Source organism: Suricata suricatta, chromosome 3, assembly GCF_006229205.1.
Source record: "Suricata suricatta isolate VVHF042 chromosome 3, meerkat_22Aug2017_6uvM2_HiC, whole genome shotgun sequence".
Lineage (NCBI taxonomy): Eukaryota > Metazoa > Chordata > Mammalia > Carnivora > Herpestidae > Suricata > Suricata suricatta.
In genome coordinates, this window is record NC_043702.1 from 43,020,358 (window position 1) to 43,029,094 (window position 8,737).

The 8,737-nt window shown below is 40.7% G+C and overlaps 1 protein-coding gene across 2 annotated transcripts in view; it reads left to right on the forward strand.

Moving 5' to 3' along the window:
* Positions 1 to 4,249, forward strand: part of OSGEPL1 (O-sialoglycoprotein endopeptidase like 1) — a 15,209-nt gene extending 10,960 nt beyond the window's left edge. The window contains exon 8 of one of the 2 annotated variants that reach the window (XM_029934260.1): positions 4,222 to 4,249. The gene's annotated coding sequence lies outside the window, so the exon portion shown is untranslated. Of the gene's footprint in view, positions 1 to 2,218; positions 2,874 to 4,221 lie in introns of those variants that run through there. The other variant, XM_029934259.1, reaches the window with a different exon arrangement.
* The last annotated feature ends 4,488 nt before the right edge of the window (positions 4,250 to 8,737 follow it).

An 8,737-nucleotide genomic window follows, 5' to 3' on the forward strand; every position in this document is an offset into this window, starting at 1 on the left:
CAGGAAGGGAGTTTCAATCTGAAAATCTGCCCATATACTGAAACCACAATTAGCAATGAATATAAGTCATAGGAAAACTAGTTTCAGTCTCTGATCTATTTTGATCAAGCAGTTAAGCGCACATTTTCTAAAACAAAGGAAAGCAGGGCCCAACAAGCCATATAGCACTGCACACTCAGTCTCCCAGGACAATAGTGACTCAATCCTGATCCTCAACTGAGGGACCCTACTGCACGAGGGTCACATATTCCAGACAGGCTGGGGATATGTGTGTTTCTCCTGGTACTTGACAGCGGGGTCTCAACAGGCTTTTTAGCTGGATGGGCCCCTACATTTCCCGCTTTTTTATTTAAAAACTCAGAAGCTTTAAATGCGGTGCGCAAGCGAGAGATGCTGGATTTAAGGCATCTATAAACACAAGGCAAAAGAAATATTATCAGTAATATAGCCAAAGAAATACCTGCATTAATCATCATAGAAAAGAAACTGGAGTGTCCTACTAAATTAGTTATTCCATTGTAAATATCTGTTGCAAGATCATCAATATTGAAATCCTCCCTGGCCTGGTTCATATCTGAAAATTGTTTATGTAAGGCACTTATATCAAAACTTAAATCAGAATGATTCCAAATTCCTAAAATATGTTGTTGCATTTTATCCCATGAATGTTGTGACTCATTCACTTGTAAAGGAGTAACACAAATCCATTTATAACAGAATGACATCTAAGAGACAGTTGAATTTTTAAGGTTAATAATTCTTGGCCAGTGGACATAACTGCCTTTTCTAGAGCATTAACCTTATCATTAAGCTTTCGGCCAATAATTTCTTGAGTGGTCAAGACCAGCGTTATATTTTTAGAAATATCATTAACAAAAGAAGCTGTATGTACTTCCTTAACTAAAGCAACAGTAGACACTGTGTCAGCAGTAATAATTGAGATTAGTGCAGTTATTCGTAAAATTAATGCAGCAATAAATCTTCTTGGATGAGATAGTTCATTATTTAAAAGTTGTAAAGCTTTGATACCATGATTATCAAACCAAGGAGAGGAAATATTCACAGGAATCATTATATAAGGTGGCTGTTTTACAATCATCATTCTAACATCCATTTCAGAAGTTACACAGTTAGACAGAAGGCATTTTTTACAGTTTATACTGTAACTATTAGATTGTTTTTTAAATTTGTAATGAGGTTAAATCTTTAGCCATAAGTAAAGCATAAGGAGAAGTTCCACAGGCATTAAAATTGTAAGTTTGAGTTTTGTTAAGACCATACTAATATGTGGCATTACGACTAGCAGCTAAGAGTCTCCAGATATGACTATGAAATCTGATAGACTGATTTTGTTGTGACACCAGAATGGGAACTATAAATCCTTGGGTAGAAATACAATTAATTAAAATAGGAGAAGGTATAAAAGAATCTTTCCAACCAGGCTTACCATGAAAATAGTTTCTATAGTCAGCAAAGGGGTCAGGCAGAATCCAATCTTGGACAACTTCAGAATTATCAGGAGCAGTTACAAGTGTTGGTCGGGTGGAATTAAACATACATTCAGTCCACAAAGGACATGCTCCTTGAATGGTATTATCTGTTTTTTCTGAATTAGTACTAAATGGCTTACAATCAGGGTATCCTGGTGGATGAGTATAAAATTTATTTATTGTAACCACATTTTCAAAGGGATAAGTTCTTACACCAGACACCTTGGCTCCTGGAAAAATAGCAGTTAATGTTTGTATTTTTATTGTATGAGTATTTAAGGCCTTATAACCAGTATATGTAGGGGTCCCCAAGGATACTCTGTCTTGAATTATACTAGAAATTTGAATAGGGACACAATTAGGTATAGAAATAGAAAATGGCCATATAATAGGAAAAGTGAAACATATAGGTAGAGAAGAGGAAACACCTATATAAGTGATATTTGTATTAAATGCATTGATAAAGGTTCCTGGATCAGGAATATTAAGCCCTCCAAGAAGAGAAGTTGAATTAGTATAAACCCTAATAGGTTCTTCATCCCAAGTGACAGGATGAAGGGTAGGAGGTTTAGGAAAAAAGGCCCAATAATTAGCAGCATGACTTGGCGTTACTGGATATGAAAGCAAGGCAAGCATGGCAAAGAAAAAAACAGCTGGCTCTTTAGGTTGATGCTGCTCCACAAGAAACTGTTCAGCTCCTCTAATAAGATTGCTAATTTGTCTCCTAGTAGGAAGAATATTATTTTGGGCAGTTTGCCTCTGAACTTTGGGCTGTAGGTGAATTTGTCCAATCCTTTGTGCTATGTTATTGATGGCTTCCTCGGAGACAATCCGGCGGCGGATTCGGCGAATCCTGCGGGTTCTGCGAATTCGATGGATGCACGGGGACATGGCGAACCAGGCGATCCGGAACCCAAATGGGTGAATCACAATCCTGTGGAAAAATACAAGCGAAATTTTGGCCCGCGGTTAATAGCACATCGGGGCCTTTCCAGGTTCCCGAAAGCACATCTTTCCATCTTACTAGAGGCTTTGTGGTTAGTTTGCTCTGCCAATGCTTAAGCATTGGGGTATCCCCAGTATTGTCTGGAGTTAAATGATTTAACACAAACATACAATGAGCCAGGATCTGATGAGGTGAAGCATACTTGAACTCTAATTTTTGAAGTCTTACTATTTGATTTTTAAAAATTTGATTAGTTCGTTTAATAATAGCCTGGCCTTGAGGATTATAAGGAATTCCTGTTGAGTGTTGAATGTGAAACTGTTCAGAGATTTTTAAAACTCTTTGATGTATATGTTGGCCCATTATCAGTTTTAATTTTGAAAGGCATCCCTAACACAGAGAAGCATTGAAATACATGTTGTTGAACATCCTTAAAAGCCTCTCCAGTACGAGCAGATGCAAAAAGTGCAGGCGAATAAGTATCTACTATGACTTGAACAAAGGGCAATTTTCCAAAGGAATTGACATGAGTAACATCCATCTGCCATAAAGCATTAGGTTTTAAGCCTGTGGGATTAATACCCACATGTGGGACCCCTGAATTAGTAGGTGGACAGGAAGAACAGTTCTGAACTATTTGTCGAGCCTGTTCTCAAGTGATCTTAAATGGTAACCTCAGAGCCTTCAAGTCTTAATGATGAATCTCATGAGACTCCTGGGCTTCATGCACAGGATCCATAGTTAAACAAGCAACTTTAGTATGAAAGTCAGCTAAAGCATTTCCCTCAGAGAGGGGGCCAGGCAATTTAGAATGAGCTCTAATATGTCCTATGTAAAAAGGCTCCTGGCGTTGTTGTACTTAACCTGTAATTGTGAAAGTAAACCTGAAATTCCTGTTTTGTAGACAGGCACTGTTGCAGTTTCAATTGCTGGGAAGAGTCCAACCACATATTTAGAGTCTGAAAATAAATTAAACCTCTCTGGGGTTCTTGAAATAATCTAATAACAGCAACAAGTTTCCTTAGTTTGAAAAGAAATTTTAGGTTCAGATGGGTTTTTATAAATGACTACTGAAGCCATGCCGTTAGAGGAGCCATCAGTAAATGCTAAGAAGGCATCCTCCAAAGGCTCAGTTTTTGTTCTTGTGGGAAAAATAAAAGAATTTAATTTGCCAAATTGTAATATAGGGTCCTTAAGTGTATGAAAGCAAGATTGTCCATATACCCAATTATGGCAACCTGAAAATCAGTAAATCCCTGCATTAATTCCTCAATCTGAAATTTAGAATATGGAAGGACAATTTCTGTTGGCTCTTGAGCAAATAATTCTCTGCTTTTTTTTCTCCCCTTAATAATTAATTGTGCTACTAAGGATGGATAGTCAGCCAAAACCTTTTTAGGAGTAGCTGATAAATAGAGCCATTCCAGTATTCCCTCTTGCCATAGGCAAGCGGTAGGAGAATGTTCAGTTGGTAAAATTATTAAAGACCAAGGCTCATTATAATTAATTCTAGTAAGCATGGCTCCTTATAGAGCCTCATTAACTTTAGACAAGGATTCCAAGGCCAAAGGAGTTAACTCTCATTTGGAATTCGGATGGGAGTCTCCATGCAAGATTTCAAACAGGGGGATAAGATCTTTAGTAGACAGTTTTTGTAAGAGTTACCATGGGAAGGCAACTGAGCGGCCACTTTGCTGTGGAGAGCTGTGAGCACTGACAACCCCCACTTGCAAACCTGGGATGACCCGAGCCATTTGAAAAGCACCAGCGGCCATTTTATTGCAGGTCAGATAATAGTTCCAGGCACCGCCAGGGACTGACGACCCCCACTCTCCAATCTGGAATGTCTCAAACTGAAATGCCTCACCATGGAATTCCAGCATCCCCCACCCCAGCGAAGTGGACAGCCAATTGAATCCTGCCACTGTCCAAAGATGCCCCTACTTGGCTATCGGCCCACCTGAGCTCGAACCCGGAACTTTTGCACCCATAAAGCACCTTGCTCTCCCATACCAGGCGCGACTTCCCTGACTCCCCACTCCAGGGTCACAGAACCTCGCCTGGGAATTGCAGACTCCAATAAAGGCCTTCTTGGCTCCATAACTTGGTCTCTGTCTTTCCTCTCGCCTCTGCCTCCATCTGTCAAACCTTACAGTTTTAAAAGAGGCCAAATCCAATTAATATCTCCCAATAATTTTTGAAAAATCATTTAAAGTACACAAATGTTCTGTCTTTAATTGCAAAGGCTGTAAAGTCACAGTTTGATTTTCAATTAATCTTCCCAAATAGGAGTAAGGTGGATCAACTTGAATTTTTTCAGGGGCCATCTTCAGGCCATGAACAGATAAGGTTTGAATCAATTCATCCAAAACATCGTGAAGATGGGTTTTGTCCTGATGTGCTAAAAGAATATCATCCATATAATCAAATAAATTTCAGGATATTTATTTCGGATTTCACTCAAAGCCCTATCAACATATTTTTGACACAAAGTAGGAGAATTTTTCATCCCGTGGGGAAAAACGTTTTACTGAAATCTCTGAAAGGGCCTTTTTAAATTTGGAGATGGCAGGCTAAAGGCAAAATGTCTACAATCATCAGGATGCAAAGGTATAGTAAAAAAACAGTCCTGGAGGTCTATTATTATAATGTTATCTCCTTTTGGAATTGCTACAGGGGAAGGGAGCCCGGGCTGAAGGGCTCGCATTGTTTCCATTGTCACGTTGATAGCCCTCAGGTATTGGAGCAACCTCCATTTTCCTCATCTTTTCTTTATCACAAAGATAGGAGTGTTCCATGGACTAAGCGAGGGCTCTGTATGTCCCAGTTGTAATTGTTCAGAAACTAAGGCTGTGGCTGCTTCTAACTTTTCTGCAGTTAGGGGCCATGGTTCCACCCATGCGGGATCTTGATGTTTCCACTGAATGGGGTCGGCAGCCAATTGCACAATGGCCCCCTCTACAAATTTTGAGGGTCCTTTTCTATAAATCCTAAACCCTGCCTGCCTGTTCTTACTGCAGGTATAATTGGATTTTTTATTCCCTGCTGTGTTTTTCTTAGCCCTTTGTCAGGATTAAAATGCATTTTTAGCATTTGTCCAGTTACAATCTCATCAGAGCTTAAAAGTAAGAGCCCCATTTGACTCAAAACATCTCTTCCCCATAAAGTAAAAGGAATGGAAGGTATTACATACAGGGTGAAAGTGCCTGATGAATCATCCTCAGTCCAATGAAGAATTTGTGAACTTCTAGCACCAGAAGGAGCAGTCCCTGTTCCCACCAAGGATGTAATAGTCGAGCGCGTGGGCCAGGATGAAGGCCAGTCTTTTCCAGAGATGCATGAAACACCAGCCCCTGTATATAGAAGTCCTTTAATTTCTTTTCCATCGACCTTAATGGTTTTAAAAGGTCTTTTATCTGTAATTTCCTGTACCCAAAAGGTCAAATCAGTGGAACCAAAGCCCTTGTTTTGTCTAGGTTCCTGAGTTTGAAATTTATTATTGGTTAAATAAGGTAACAGAAGTAATTGAGCAATCCGTTGTCCTTTTATAATTTGCATGGTTTGATTTGGAGGACTGATCATAATTTTTATTTCTCCAGTATAATCTGAGTTAGTCACCCCTGGAATACCTGAATTCCTTTTAAGGAAGTGGAACTTCTTCCCAAGATTAGTCCCATTACTCCCTTAGGTAGTGGGCCTGTGACTCTAGTTGGTAATGCAACAGGCATAATGTCAGGAGTTAATATTGCTGAGGAGGTGGAACACAAGTCAAGTCCTGCACTCCCTGGGTGGCGTGGAGGAGGTCGAAGACATTCCTGAGAATGGGTTGAATGGGTTGAGCGATGCCCCTCCTATTGTTGTCTGGGGCCAAAGGGCAGGCCCCTTTTGGAAGTTTCCCTGATTGGGAGCTAAAGGTGTGCCATCCTTATGATATTTTGATTTACAGTCTTTAGCCCAATGAAGGCCTTTCTTGCAGTGAGGACAGGGAGTTTTAGGGCCCCCTTCAATAGGCTTGTGAATTGGATCAGACTGATTATTAATTTTGGGGCAGTTTGATTTAAAATGTCCAATTTGGCCACATTCAAAACAAGCTGAATTTTTTGCCTTTTGACTTACTGCCATATGTTTGCATATATTTGGTATATGTTTTTCCTTGCAGGGCAGCCACTATTGCTAGCCCCTGCACTAAAGACGGGCTTACATCAGCACATTGTCTAACAAAATCTGTTAGCTGTCCTGTTTTTCTAATTGTTCTCAACAGGGCTTTACATGTGGAATTAGCATTTTCAAAAGCCAATTGTTTAACTGATATTTCAGCTATATCTTTATCAGTAATAAGTCTTTTTGCAGTAGTAATGAGCCTAGCCACAAAATCCTCATGCTTTTCTTCAGCTCCCTGCCTTATCTCAGTTAGGGAGGTGGCTGAGCCTGATCCTGTAGGAACGGACTTCCAGCCTTCTGTGGCTATGAAATTAACTGCCTTAAATCCCTCCAATGAAATTTGTATTTGTTCTATAGTTGTCTCCCAGTCTAGAGTTCCCAAAAGCATTTCAATAGAAACCCCTGCATCTCTAAGCTCCCTCCTATTTTGCCTCATATGGTCTCTAGAGCTGTCCTCATATTCAGCTTTCCATCTCACATAATCACCGGGCGGAAGACAACTTTTTGTCACCTGAAACCAATCATAAGGAGTCATCCAATAATTTGTGAGTGAATCTACCAAAGTAATAGTATAGGGAGCACTAGGACCGTACTGAGCACAGGCTGCTTTTAACTCCTTTGGTACCTTATAAGACACAGGGACCCAATTAGGATCTCCAGCCTCCTCATCATTATCATTTAATGGACCAAAAGTGACTGGGAAACATAGAGAAAATTTAAGATCACCCTCAAGAATAGCTTGTTTTTTGGCCTTCATAAGATTTGATGAAGGCAATTTTCTGGGCACCTTCCCTAGAGGAACAGGATCCCCACACCATGGCACATGAGGAGCTGAAGGAGTCACTATAGCTTCCTTCTTTAATTTTAAAGCATGTAAATCTTTTTTTAAATTTTTTTAGCTTTGGATTCTTGGATGAAGAGGACTTAAGAGGCGGTGGGGGAGGAGGAAAATTAGGTGGATCTTCTCCTTCCTTTTCTGCCGCATATCTAACTTCTTCCTCACCTAAATCTGTCTGATTGCCATCAATATCATCCCACTCGGAATCCTCATCATCTTGTGCTGTCATTACCAAAGGAGTAGGAGTTTGACCTCTAGGGGAAAGTGGAGTAGCCTCTGTGGCTATATTATTAGATGGCAATTTATTTCCCCTATGGTCAGGATTTAAAACATCTCTAATCAAATTCCACAGAGAAAAAAGCATCTACAGGGACATTTTCTGGTCCATGTAGAGTATAATGCAAGCGTAATTGTTTCCCAACTTTGTTCCAGGTTTGTAAATTGATAGTCCCTTCTTCTGGAAACCAAGGACATCGCTCCTGAACAGAGTGTAAAAATCTCGCCATTTGGTTATGAGTCACCTTAATCCCTCTTTGCAAAAGTATCTCTGTAAAAAATCTTCTCTCTTTAGAAGCTGTACTGCCCATCTTTTGTCCCTGTGAAACGGTGTCACAAAGACAGACAAAGGAGTACGGGTGCCCCCTCTAATGAGGAGACCAATCCGATGCCTATCTGGCCGTGTCTCGAAGGAACTTAGGTGATGCTTAGCCGTAGCGGTCTCAGCTTTGTGACTTACGATTGGAAACTATTCAGATGCCGCCATAGACTGTATGCCGTTCACCACGGAATCACAGATAGGCCCACTTGGACTCTGTAGGCTTTCGGGGACCTTAAGGGTGCCCACCCATGGAGCCACAAAATCGAACTCGGCAGGCAAGCCAAACTGAGCCGCACATTCACTCTCACATACACACCAGAGGTTATTACATTCCCTCCCACAGAATTTTCACAGCCAAGACCAAAAACAGCAACATCAACAACTGGGCAATCACTATACTTTACTCACTCTACCTGTTCTCTGTCTAAACATAGAGGGGCCCGAGGGGCCCTGGGTGAGATCCTAACCAACTCGAAAGGAATAGAACTATTTCAGAGAATATTCCACTTACCTTCAAAATGTCTTCTATTCAGGTCCCTGTTCGGGTGCCACCCTGTTCGGGTGCTGGTCCCCCACACCACTGTCTAAGCGTCTCTGAGTAGGGGGTTGGTGTTGGCGCAGTATCTATAAGAAAGAACACAGACAACGTGAATGGTGGTAGTATGACTATGCTTTTACTGTGATGCTTAGTGACGTATACCATG